Source organism: Podarcis vaucheri (assembly GCF_965113315.1).
Source record: "Podarcis vaucheri genome assembly, chromosome: 9".
NCBI lineage: Eukaryota > Metazoa > Chordata > Lepidosauria > Squamata > Lacertidae > Podarcis > Podarcis vaucheri.
This window is the reverse complement of record NC_138767.1, coordinates 42807766-42821846: the sequence shown is the minus strand read 5'-3', so window position 1 is coordinate 42821846 and position 14081 is coordinate 42807766. Positions and strand designations below refer to the sequence as shown.

General features: G+C 40.6%; 1 long non-coding RNA gene across 1 annotated transcript in view; it reads left to right on the top strand.

Annotated features, from left to right (window-relative positions):
• The window catches only part of LOC309540452, a 38587-nt gene extending 25624 nt beyond the window's left edge, over positions 1 to 12963 (top strand). The window contains exon 4 of the long non-coding RNA XR_014223301.1: positions 11774 to 12963. This is a non-coding gene — a long non-coding RNA (uncharacterized lncRNA). The remainder of the gene's footprint in view (positions 1 to 11773) is intronic.
• The last annotated feature ends 1118 nt before the right edge of the window (positions 12964 to 14081 follow it).

Here is a 14081-nt window from a genome sequence, read left to right as displayed (position 1 = left end):
ACTAAGCTGTTTCTGGCGAACCAGAGCAGCGCATGGAAACGCCATTTACCTTCCCGCCCGAGTGGTACCTATTTATCTACTTGCACTTTGACGTGCTTTCGAACTGCTAGGTGGGCAGGAGCTGGGACCGAGCAATGGGAGCTCACCCCGTCGCGGGGATTCGAACCGCGACCTTCTGATCAGCAAGCCCTAGGCTCAGTGGTTTAACACTACCTGCGTCCCCTACACAAGTTTGGTACACAAACAAAATACCTGTGCTTCTGTTTGCATAGTTTTTGAGGAGCTACAGATGACGAAGGTTCACATTAACATACAAACTAAACTCACTGCCCCACTTTTTGTTTTTGACCTTTTCAAAACCATACATAAACATCAATCCTTAGTATTGTAATATCACTGGGACCTGATTATATTTAGATGAAAGGATATTTCTTTCCAAAATGTCTTTGTGGCAGATGGTGCTTTCCCATCTGTGGTATTTGAACCCTAGTTCCTGTATTCCATGAACCACCTACTGCCATCTGCTCCTTCCACCAAGTACCATTATTAATTTGCTCCATTGTCTTTCCAGAGAAAGCCAGTAGAAGGCAATTTGCTTCTTCCAAATTTACTAGGGATCTCCCACTTCAGAGCTGCTTGATCTCCACTTTTACTCGGGCCTCTTCCAAATCATCAACCAATTTTGGCATTTTGTCTATTAGCATGGAGTCTGTTACATTGTCCCCCAAGACAAACAGATGCCAACCTTCATACAGATTACAGGTGACAATATGTTGGTCATATCTAACAGTTCAGCTGCACTGGCACAAGGGACTTCTCTGCTTGCAACAGAATTTCCTCTCCCTCTCCTCTGCTTTCCTCTCCAGTCCCCTCAAAATTAGTTCAAGACTCTTGCTGCCACAACTGGACACAACTCAGTACTCATAAGTTGTCTCTATTGAAATGACCTTATATAAACTCTTGTATCTTTAATTCGTTACTTTATATGAATACAATTAAATTCCAGAAATGGGAGGGGGGTGTTTGGGGGAGAGGAGGGGATAGCTCTTGATTTAAAGGTTGACCTAGCAATGGCTTCCCCTGTCTTTCAATACAGTTCCTCCATGGTTTCCCATCCTGTACTTCATTGGCATATCACTCTAGATAAAGACAGGGTACCATTTTGGCTGGTGAAAGCCAGATCAACTGATGTTTGTTTGTTTGTTTGCTTCCTAGATAGCTGTAATGCTTTATTCTGTTCTAAGCCTTCAGGATGTGCATTTTATTATCTATTGAATTTATATCCCACCCTTCCTCCCATTGGAGGAAGGAGTTCCCAGGATTTGAACATATGACAAATAATTATATATTTTTACTTCTCTCATTCAAGCAGTAAACCTGAATTCATAGTTCAGCTAGTAATTCAGAAGGCCCCTGACCTTTGATTAATGAAAATTCCCTTGTATTCAAAAAGGGTTGTTTTATACACTTATCTACTAAATTAAGTATAACCTACATAAAAAGTGACCTTGCAAGTTACTTCACAGCTATTTTTATGCATTGCTGCAATATATTTGCATACTACAGCAGGGCTAGTAAGTAATCTTCTCCTAATGTAAATTAGAAGTTGGCTAGGCTTATCAAACAAGACACAGCAAATTAACAAAAATCATTTTGCCACAGCACATAATTACCTCCAGGGAGCCTGTCTGAAGTTCTAAAATCAAGGCAGAGAACACAATGGAGTTTTACAGCAGATTTGGAATAGACTTTTCTGAATGCCTTGATGCCAACTTAGTAGAATTATTTAGTAAATTAAAAGAATATGTGGTAGATGTTTCATATTCATTTCAGACAATGGCCTGATTCAGCTAATATTCTTCCTTACTTTGTCCCTATTTATGATTTAGGAGGTTTATCATGCTTTCCTGCCTGGCCTATTTAGCACATCTGTTCCATCTCCACCCCCACATGTTGGAATGTCTGCACATGGGCATAATGTTTGAAGAGCATTCAGTGTATCTAAGCACCAAACAATATGATTGATTCCTAATTTTTATATATATATAAAATCTTCAAGAGCGGACATTTGAACCGTATATCTCAATTAGAGCTAGACTGGTGACTGTGAGTGGCCGCCGAGACCATATAACACCAGTCTTGAAAGACCTTCATTGGCTCCCAGTACATTTCTGAGCACAATTCCAAGTGTTGGTGCTGACCTTAAAAACCCTAAATGGCCTCGGCTCAGTATACCTGAAGGAGTGGCTCCACCCCCATCGTTCAGGGCTGAGCGCCTTCTGACTGTTCCCGTAACTGTGAGAAGTGAGGTTACAGAGAACCAGGCAGAGGGCCTTCTCGGCAGTGGCGCCCACCCTGTGGAATGCCGTCCCATCAGATGTCAAGGAAATAAACAACTACCTGACTTTTAGAAGACATCTGAAGGCAGCCCTGTTTAGAGAAGTTTTTAATGTTTGATGTTTTATCATGTTTTTAATATTCTGCTGGGAGCTGCCCAGAGTGGCTGGGGAAATTAATAATAGTAATAATAATAATAATAATAATAATAATAATAATAATAATTTTGCCTTGCTTGGGCTTTGCCTTAAACTAGCCTGTTTAACATTGTTAGAACAATATTAGATTGTTCATTCTAAAACATCACAGGACATACTTGAAATTTTAATCGTATTTTCATCAAACTGTTGCTGGCTGCTCTGCGGCACCCTCTGGTTTCACATTTTAATAATGCGTTAAGAACATTGTAAGCAATGCAATCATTTGTTCCTCTGTGTAACCGCAACCGTTCCTTAACTCTTTCCTAGAGTTAAAAACACAAGTGTAGATCCACCCTTAGTGTCTTGTTTTCAACAATAGCGAGATCACAGATGCCTCTAAAGATACTGTAACCGTGCTAAACTTTATCCCTCTTCAGAAATGACACCCACACATTCAAATGCATAAACAGGACGTGGGGCTGCACCCGTTACCCTGACTTCTGGTACCCATGCCTCCATCTGTAGCAGGGATGGCTTTGTATATACAGCTGGCTGCAGAAAGACTTCCATGCCACCCTGGACCCCAGTAATGCAGGGGTCTCCTGCTTGGTAACTACAACTGCACATGCAATCTTCACATGTATGTGCTCAGGCTTCCTTGCTACAGCTGTGTATGTGTGGATGCCAGGCAGTAGGGCTAGCTGGTTTGGCCCCGTTCCTCGCTCAAAGAGTTGATTTAATGTGTGGGCATCATTTCTGAAGTGGGCTAGAATTTCCATCTCAGGCACTCCAAGTCTGCTGTATACATATTATAGATCTGTATAGCACCATCAATGTGCACAGCAGTTTAGCATATGGGGGGGGGGGATGTCCTCTTAAGAATCTTGTAATCATCAATAGCAAGGGTGAAGAAAAGGTGGCATCATATACAAGTTCTGGAAGAGCATTTTGACAACCATTTATTTAAGTGTCATCTGCATTAATCATCATCCTCCTCATTATATGTCCACACTGAGTGGCATTACTGTTATCAGCTCAAATTAGAAATTCTTCAGCTGGTTATTTGGGACTGAAAATAAGCAGCTAAATTTTCCCTTTTACAGAAAACCTGTGTTTCCCAGTGCTGGCACAGGCTGAAAGAAGGCTGGCTGGACTTCACTCACCAGTCAGTTACATCCACACTTTCCAAAGAGTTGAAAGCCAGAGAGTTTCAGTGTGGGAGACAGTTTAGTACTGAAACTGATGATGAGAACCATTGGGAGAGTCAAATGAACACTGAAAAATTAATACTTCTTTCTCTCCCACACAAACAGAAAGGCTATTCATTTACATGGGGACCAGATTATGTTTGTGAAGAGAGTTTTCTGATTACGGATCTGACTTGAGCTTAATACCATCTGACTAACACATCACTGATATGTAAATGTAAAAAAAATTGAAACTGTGCTTTTGCCTTCACAAAGCTTATTGTGAATATTCAAAACTTGTTACATCATTCCTAGATGTTTTCTTCAATGGCTTAATCCCAGCCAGTCATAAAATATGGTTTATTGTGAATACCCAGCCCAGGTTTTAATATTATCATGATCTGGAATAATAAAAAGGTGTGCATTTCTGACCATATATGGAGGGCTACCAGAGTGAGTCCACATGTCTGCATGAGAGGGAAAGGTGCTATTTGAAAAAGAGTGGCTTCCATTGAAACTAGAAGCATTGCATTTCCTTTCCTTTTTTAAAAAAATTGTACTTCTCTAAAAATGTTTCCATTTCTCCATTGCTATGTTGAATGGATCATTACATTTATGAATTCTCACATGAGAATCCAAGATTAGCAGGTATTTTATGCATCTTGGCTATGAGTCCTGGAAGACCTGCTCCCTGCCTTGCTAGCCTTTCCCCGGCTGGCTGACTGACTCCAGCTACAAAAGCTGAGGCTGCTGAACAGACTCTTGGGTGGGGGCATAGTTTAGGGTTTGATAGATAGATAGATTTTATAATTTATTTAGAAATGGCTTGATTTGCTTGTGTGCTTTTTGATGTGTTTTATTTATAGTTTATGACTACTTTTGTCATGTTTGTGACTATGTAAATATTTTTATGTTGTAAGCTGCCTTGAGGATAGTTGTAACTGTGGAAAACTGACATACAAATCAAATTATGATGGTGATGACGATTCTGGGATTCCTGGAGGCCTTGTTGCCTGAACAGCAGTAGCTCATGCTGTAGAGCGTGTTGTGGTGTCTTTGTGCCTTGCAGATCATGTTTTGTGTGTCTGGTGGAGTCTGGTGACGACATAGATGTGGAAAAGCACCTTCCATGTCGGGCTACTAAGGAGTGGGGGTGGGTGGAATGTGGTTGGCACAGTGATTAGTGACTGCTGGGAGTCAAGAGTTGGCATGGCTGCTGGGGAAATGGCTGTCAAGAATGATCCATTTAATTGTGTGTGTGTGCTGCTAGTATTATCTCCTCAGCTTCTGTGTATAGGAGCATATAGGATCCCAATTAAGCCTGCTGCTAGTGCCTTGACTACAGAACCCAATAATGCAGTGCATTCCTGAATAAAAATGTGTACATGGCTATATCCAAGACCTAAATAGAAACTAAATTATGCAGAAGTATGCATGGAAATGGGTGAACTTTAATTCAGCCGGAGGGTTTTCTGTGGTGATGTATTGCTTGGACCAAGAATCTGGAGGCAATGATGAAATCCTCAAGTGTATTTTGCATCTCCTTACATCACCCTGATGTACTAGGGCCATGGGAAGACAAGCTCACACCTTCGTATTTTTGAAATATTTGAAGCTTGTACTGATTCTTTTAAGGGGGCCACTGGGGCTTCTTTCCTTACTCATATAAATAGAATGACAATATAAACCCCAACACTGGATATAATTTGAAAGTGCAGAGTTTAAGTATGCATTATAAGTCTGCTTGTTAAAATCCAGGCTTTGCCAGGCAAGTGAATAAATCAGTGCTAATAAAAGGAGAAAAGGTCTTGCAGCTTCTATAACAAGCTGATACAGTCACCTTTCCCACTCCAAGGAGGAAAACAGCAGGTTCCTTTTCTTTCAGCCTCAGGCAGAAGAATGGAAGGGCTCGTCTGGTAACTCCTGAGGGAAAGAGAAATGTTAAATAAGTTCCTCCCACACTGTTTTCAGAAGAATGCATGGCTTCTGACTCCTGACCCATCTATCGCCCTGATATCCAGCCCTGAGAGGAAAAGAAAGGTGCCATATTTGACTAGCTTGGCAAAACAGGGAAGGAAATGGTGAAATATAACCGTTGATCAAATTCTATCTTGTCTCAGGCCTATTTTCATATTCCCGTAGGATACTGTCAAGTCATGCTGCCAATGCAGAACTGTTCTCTACAGAGCATTTGTGAGTACTTTGTCTGGGCTGGTTTAAAATAGCTTGAACGACAGTTTCAGCAGTTGCAAAGCATATTCTTGGGATTTTTTCTTTCTCTTCAGTATTTTGCCTACCCTTTCTCTACCCCCAGCTCAGGTTTAACTGATTCCTTTTGGATTTATTCAGTGCTTTTTTTTCTTAAAAAAAATGTTTAGGGGTACTCTCATTTCGATTCAAGAAAATTACCATTTTACAGTTCAAATCAGGAAAAATACAGTAAATGGACAAAATGGACAAAAGATTCACAAAATGTTTAGGGGTATGCATCCCCCTGCGTCCTCCCAGAAAAAAGCACTGGATTTATTTATTTGATTCCATTTATGAATTGCACCCCATAAAAATATCACGAAGCAATTTTCATATGCCTATGTTAAACCTTAAATGCTTAAAGGTTGCAGTTGCCACAATGTGTCCTTTTGGACACAGTTGGACCTGCTTCTGAGTGGAAAATGCAAATGATTGTGCCGTTAAAAGCTGCAACATCCACAATAAAGATTATACAAAAGAAACATTGTACAGAATAGACCACAGCAGAGAGAAATTTGCCCTTCAGACACAAGGCATTTGGCCTCACCAAAATAAATGTAACTTAAAATCAGGTACTGTACTGTACTTTAAGATTAGAACAAGCTCCAAGTAGTTTTATGCAGTAACCAAGTGGCCCCACTTGGATCTCCCCCATCTGGGGTTGGGATTTCTCCAAGATGTCATTTCTGACTATTAAAGAGCTAACATCATCTTCATCAGAAGGAATTTCCAGGAAAGAGGCTACTTCACAGGTGTGCCTCCTGCTTTTTGGGGAGGCTTATTGGAAGACCTTAAAGGGGGGGACGGGGACAAAATGAATACTTTAGGAAAATTACACCAACAACTGCAGAGCAGCCAAGCTGGGAAGGAGTAGGGTATGTGTGGCCCAAGGAGTTGGGGTACAAATGCTCTTGTGCCCCTGCCCCCATGTACAGTGGTACCTCGGGTTAAGAACTTAATCTGTTCTGGTGGTCTGTTCTTAACCTGAAACTGTCTTAACCTGAGGTACCACTTTAACAAATTGGGCCTCCTGCTGCCACCACGCAATTCCTGTTCTCATCCTGAAGCAAAGTTCTTAACCTGAGGTATTATTTCTGGGTTAGTGGAGTCTGTAACCTGAAGTGTCTGTAACCTGAAGCGTCTGTAACCCGAGGTACCACTGTATTTGGACAAGAGACTACAGAGAGCATTACAGTCCAAAGTATGCAGCCGTAAATCAGATGAGCAGGGGTTTGGGGGTACAGAAGTTCATTACTAGGAAATCAGTGCTCTGAAGATGTGGTAAACCCACATCTTCAGTGGGGGTTGAAAGAACTATGTGGGGTTGAATTCAGTGGGGTTGAAAGAACTATGTGATTGGCCATTTCACACATATCTTGAATAGTGTAGGATTACTATGTTTGATCAGAAAATTGAGTCTGGGTCTGTAGATGCCACTCTGTTCTCACCTCTCCTGCACCCAGGCCCCACCATCCTCAATCCACTAGAATTTTGTGACATTTGCTCATATTTTTTCTCAGTCTTCTTGTAATCTATTCCTGCCCAGGAGGAAAGATTAATTGAAACAAATCCTGATATGGGCTCTTCTCAAAGTACTCTGAGTACATTTTCAGTGTTGTGGCTCCACTTAATTCTTATACCAACACTAGCATTAAAATGATAATAGAGAATTGATGTTGATGCAATTTTAATTTAAGAATTGTAGACTTTTAGAATATAGCAAAAAGATGCTGCTGCTTTTAATTTATTACCCATCTTGAGGTTACAACAGTTTAAAACACAACATTAAAATGATGGTGCAATAATACACAGAACAAGGACAATTCAGAGTTAAATGATGGGGTCTTGTTGTTATATATCTTGGGAGCTGGCTTCAAAAGCATACAGGGAAAAGGTTCTAGTGGTCACCTGTCCAGAAGATGGACTTCATTGGGATGAATGGACTGCAGCCGACATGTTTACAGTATTCTGCAAGAAAGGAGGATCATGGCAAAGACTAAAATGGAATCATTGAAAAGTACACTTTAATTTTTAAAACATAGTTCATGTTTAAGTGAAGAGGAATAAAAAGCACATTTTACTTTGAAAAGTGTAGCTCAGGTTTAGGTGAAGGAGAGGATTAAAATATTTATCATTAAAGCACTTTGATGTATAAAAGGATGGATGGAAGGCAACCTAAATGGGACGATTGCATGGTAGGATGGGACACACAAAGTAGCTGGGATTGTGAGTGGGTGGTCTGGGTCTGGTGGATATGAATTTAAAGGGAAGTAATAACAGAGCCTAGGACTTGCCAATCAGAAGGTCGGCAGTTTGAATCCCCACAACGGGGTGAGCTCCCATTGCTCAGTCCCAGCTCCTGCCAACCTAGCAGTTTGAAAGCATGTCAAATTGCAAGTAGACAAATAGGTACTGCTCCGGTGGGAAGGTAAACAGCGTTTCCATGCGCTGCTCTGGTTCGCCAGAAGTGGCTTAGTCATGCTGGCCACATGATGTGGAAGCTGTATTCCCGCTCCCTCGGCCAATAAAGCGAGATAAGCGCCGCAACCCCAGAGCTGGTCACAACTGGACCTAATGGTCAGAGGTCCCTTTACCTTTAATAACGAGGAATGTTATTTCAGCATCTGTTCAGGTACTCAGGCCACATGGGCACTACACATTTAAGAGTGGTTTAACAGCCATTCCCTCTTCTTAGTGGGGTTGGTGGTAGATGGGTGGGATCCAAAGATGTCCCAGAACTTACATGAATTTTGGACAAATTTTTGATCTAAGGGGGTTCATTTGAAAAGCTAGATAATGGGTGCATTCAGATGTAAGGAATATTTGGTTGGTTTTTACTGATTATAACACTAACCCTTCTGTTCTGTTTTCTAATGTTCCTTTCACACTCCATTAGTCCCCCCTCACCAATTATCTATATCCAGAAGACATATGCATATTTAGATATTAAACTGGAGGATGACATCAGCCATTGTTAGTTACTTGGCAGGCCACACCTTGTTAAGCTTTGGCCCTATATTGGTTTGTGGCTTACTTGGTCATCATCTTTTAGATTATCAAACATCATGAAGGAATGTAGGTCTGAAGAATATGTTTCCATATGAATAGCATTTTCCATGAATCAAACAATTAAACCCCGCCCCCCCCCGAGAGAGAGAGGGGGAAATGATACAACACAATACAAAACCACTATAGAAAACTATAACATCTCAAAACAGCAAAAACATAGCAACATATTTGGGAGGCATCTTAAAAGGCCCTTTCCTCTTCACCTTCTTTCTTACCAAGGCACATCCTGACTCACAGTATGAAACAGTTAGCCCACTAACACATGCACATCACCCCAATTTCTGTCTTCCAGCTACACAAATCATACAACATCCTATCTTCTACTCAACTGATTCTACTTCTGCATCCACAAACACATCACTCACCCACCCAATCACTGCAATATCTCACACTCCACGCTCCATCACACTCAAACTGCTATCACTAACCACTTCTTCCACCCTACTATTTTATTTTATTTTATTTTATTTTATTTTATTTTATTTTATTTTATTAAGTACCAGGAGACAATGAAACCATTCACTGGACAGAACCATATAAAATATCAGAACAAATTCCCGCCCGTCAATCACATAGATGTACTGCTATCGTGGCCAGTAATCTTGCTCTCACTCAGGTTGCTAATTTCCACCCAGGACTCTCACTCAAGGATGGGTAGAACTGCACTCGTTCCTCTCACCAGTGAGTACCCTTAGACATTTCAGCCCACAGGATAGACACTCACAGAATATATGTTTGTGCCTACACTGAATGTTACAATGTACCTACCAAGGATTGTGGCTCCTTCTGTTATCCAAATTTTCAACAGCTCATACTGCTTCTGCTGAATACAAGATCCCAAGAGAACTCTGTCTCTGGTTGTTTCACTCTTTTTCAGACCTGCATGATTCATGGGGAAAGTTCCATAAAAAGCACACTGAAGGACTTTTTAATGAGAGCTTTTTTCCATCCTACATACACCGACATCTTTTTATTATTGCATGAGCCTAAGCATCCAAATTTAGCTCTTTGGAATTAAAGATAATCTTAGAGCAATATGTTCCACTGTGGTTCCATCTCAAATCGCCTGACAATGTGAATTTTATACTGGCACCTTGACATGAAATATTGCTTGATGTTACGGTGCTGGGTCCGATTCAGTGCTCTAATCAAAGCTGAAACGAATAGAGTTTTTTTTCCAGTTCACAAATACAATTTTAGGAAATAGTTGGAGATTGTATCCCATTGTGACTTTGCACCATATTTTCACCCATTCCAACTGCAGCCCTCTATGTTGTATCACATGTTGTTCCAGAGGGCCCCCCTTAAAATAAGATTTTGGGTGGGGAGGTGCAGGGGGTTGCATTGGGTAGGAGAGATCAGAGCAAATCAGAACCTCTGCCCTGCATTTGCAAGTGAAAGTGCTTCTGTTAGTTCAAAGACACCATGGGCTACAACTTTGGGTTTGTAATAATTTCATCTGAAGAAGTAGTTTTGTTGGAGAGTTGCAGTCAAACCTAACAGAGCCCGGCTCTGGCCGGGGAGGGCCGGGTACAAATAAAATATTGTTATTATAATTATCATCATCATTAGATAAGGAGGAAGTAAGGCTTGTTTCCTGTTCTCTCACTTGCTGCATGTGATGGCGGCAGACATGCCGCAACATATCTCCTTGCCTCAGACATAAGTCTGAAGCTTCTTTTGCTGAATTTCTACCCAGTAACTTATACCTGCATTTCTTATTGTTACTACATAGGATAATGCATGACTGTGGCCTCAGGTTGAGTAAGTAAAGCATTTTTGAACGTACTTCAGAGTGTGGTCTGTTTCCTTGCATTAGAGGAGAAGTGGGGAGCCAGCTGCCTCAAACAGCTGGAATGTATTAAAAGAAGGTTTCATAACCTATTCCTTTGTTTTTTTATCTGCCTAACAATGGGGTTTAAACTCTGCTCTTTACATGCTAGTCCTGTGGTTTTAAAAGAGGCAGCCGTTTTGTTCTTTTGTTAGTTAAACCCCCCCCCCCAGGTCTGTAGAGGATTAAATATGACTGATATATCTTCACACCAATGCACATCATATTTTAACTCTAATGCTTTGTCACTTTGCTCTGTTTTTCCTTTAATTTAGTGGGTTTTTAAAAATCCATTTAGTCATTTTGAAATGCATTGACCAAGGCAGGTCACAATATATTAAAAGACCAAATTTCATTCCAACATAATACGGTCCATAAAACCACAGTCTAAAAATATTACAAACAACATTATAACAGCAGAATAAACATCAGCAGAATAAAAGGGCATGAATATAAAAAGGCAGCAAAAAATTAAAAGCAACAGCTATTGAATACAGAGCATTCAAAAGCAGTTTGAAACAACAACAAAAAGACTTCAAAGACCAGCCTAATGTCATCAAGTCAGCACAGGGCTAGGGCTCTATGTACCTGCTTGCTTTTCCTATTTCATCTCATTATGCTACTCTACTTTCTTTCTTTCCCTCTGGCATGAGTTTAAAATTGAAAACAACAACTGTCAGACTCTTTCTTAAAAGTGTTATTTGTCCAATGAACACGGCATGAAAATATGAACAGAACCAAATTTCTCCTCCATCCCCGGAAGGGAGAGAACAAGAAGCTAAAAGCACCTTGCAGGTTTAAGTATCTTTGGGAATCTAATGCAGGATAGCGGTTCTGCTACATGTTCTGCTACACATGTTCTGCTACACTTGTCTCAATTGACAGTCAATGTGTATATTTCTAAATAAAATATATATTACAAGAAATGCCGCCAATTTCTCACTGTGCTCTCCCCTAAGGAAACCAAGCCCTGGTTATTCTGCCTCCGGAACTTCTTCTTGCTCAGGAAAACAGATAAGACATAACAAGATTGCACTCTATTAACTGCTGTTGATTAACTCCTTCCATCCTTGGAAAGACTTTTCCTTTTCTTTCAGGAGATGTGATGTCTCATGATTAGGACTACCACAAGCTAACCAATCCAAGAGTGGCTAACCAGCAGTTCATTACTGTTCCAACATTTATTTTCTGCTCAAAACTGCTGAAGAAATCCTCCTTGCATTGAGAAAAGTGTGTGAGAGAAACTCTTTAAGACTCCTTAAATAAAATTAAGGCTTCTTATATGTGAAAGCCCCACATATCCTCTGCACATGAATGTGCATGTGGCTCCATGATTACATTGCGAGACAAAGGTGTTAGCATTTTCTGGAAGAGACATAGTTGCTCACAATGTAAGTGGCTGAGCTCCGCATTGCAAGTGGTTCAAAATATTGAAGGCGGTGCTGAGATCATTTAATGTGAATTTGCTGTGCTTGGCCTTATCTCCATGACAACCATTACATATGCTTTGGCTCATAATCATTGATTAAGATGAAGTGGGCAGGTGCTCACATCCGGCTTGACTCAAAAACTGGGCTGGAAAGGGTCAGGCATGAACTGGTCTTTCAGTCTTTACAGGATAGTCACTCACTTTGAAAACTGCAGCTTTTAATTTTAATTTTTTTAAAAAAGCTTATATGATTAGATTAGAATTGAAATTTGAAATGGAGACATCCTGGGCTCAGTCTTGTACTCTTTGCTTTGCAGATAATAAAACTGTGTACTCAAATGTGCTCATCCTGACAGGGGAAATTAAACTCCAGCCATCTGGAGGACAACGTGGAATATAAAACTCTCAGCATGAGGCCAAAGAAACCTCATAAACTGATAGATTATATTGGGGATGATTTCCTATTGCTGTGTAATATCTGCTGTTTTATTTTAAGGCTTGTAGAAAGCAAAATGGCACTTTTACCTTTCTTAATAATAAAGGGTGGAGGTCTACCATAAAATGAGAAACTTGGCCTGCACAGCTGTTGAAATTATTTGGGAGGTACCTATGGCCAACTGAGGAGTGGCGGTAATTTCTGAAATGCAAAGTGAGAAAGCAGCTGTGTGTTGATACCTCTTCTCTGTGTGTAATAAAAAGAAAGCTTATTTGTTGTTTACACTTCATCTCTCTGGCTGTGAATCTTCTGGGGGAATGCCTGTACTGGTCTCTGAAGTGGATGACAAATATAATTGAGAAGAAAAGTGACAAAACCATGAGCAGCACAGAAGAGGATCCAACACCCAAGGCAGCTTGCAGATGGAGCTTACAAGGGCCTTTTGGGTCTCGCCAAAACCGCTCACAGGAATACTGTGAAACTCTCAAGCTGAGCGATGAGACACCTTGTACTCAGTACATTATTAGACATTTCATCAGGGGACTGACCTTCCTGTGAAAAATACAGCTTTGACTGGAGAAAGCATTTGAGTAAATAATACTTTCTCCATAGCTATTAATTTAGAAGTTGTATATGGAGAATATCATGCAATTTTTAGAGGAGACTCCATGATGTCTCATCCCCTCTTCCCATCTCCTCTTCTCCTGATATGATAAGGAGAAAGTAAGGCATGTTTCCTGTTCTCTCTCTTGCTGCATGTGATGGTGGCAGACATGCCACAACATATCTTCTTGCCTCAGACATAAGTCTGAAGCTGCTTTTGCTGAATTTCTACCCAGTAACTTATACCTGCATTTCTTAAGGATCAAGATAGCCTGACTATGCTATTATAGGCAGAAAGGTATATGCAAGCAACTGTTGCATTTTTGGGGGTGTAGGGGCATTATGTGACCAAGGCTCATTAGTATATTGCAAGGTGAATTATAGGACCTTGACAAAAGATGATCTAGGAGGCAGAGCCTAAATGTCCTTAACTGACTTTGAATTCAGTTGCATTTATTTCCATGAAGGATGTAGCAGTTAGAACTCAGAAATCTGTGTTATGTAAATAAATCTATGGTTCCAGTTACAGATGGGTAGCCGTGTTGGTCTGCCATAGTCAAAATAAAAAAATTCCTTCCTGTAGCACCTTAAAGACCAACTAAGTTAGTTCTTGGTATAAGCTTTCGTGTGCATGCACACTTCTTCAGATACACTGAAACAGAAGTTGCCAGATCCTTCTATATATAGAGAAGGTGGGGAGGGGTATTAATAAGAAGGGTGGTGGGAATCGGAGATTGGCAGATAGCTGAGATGAGCCTGATGAGCCTGTTGACGACTCTTAACGACTGTAGTAGGTCTT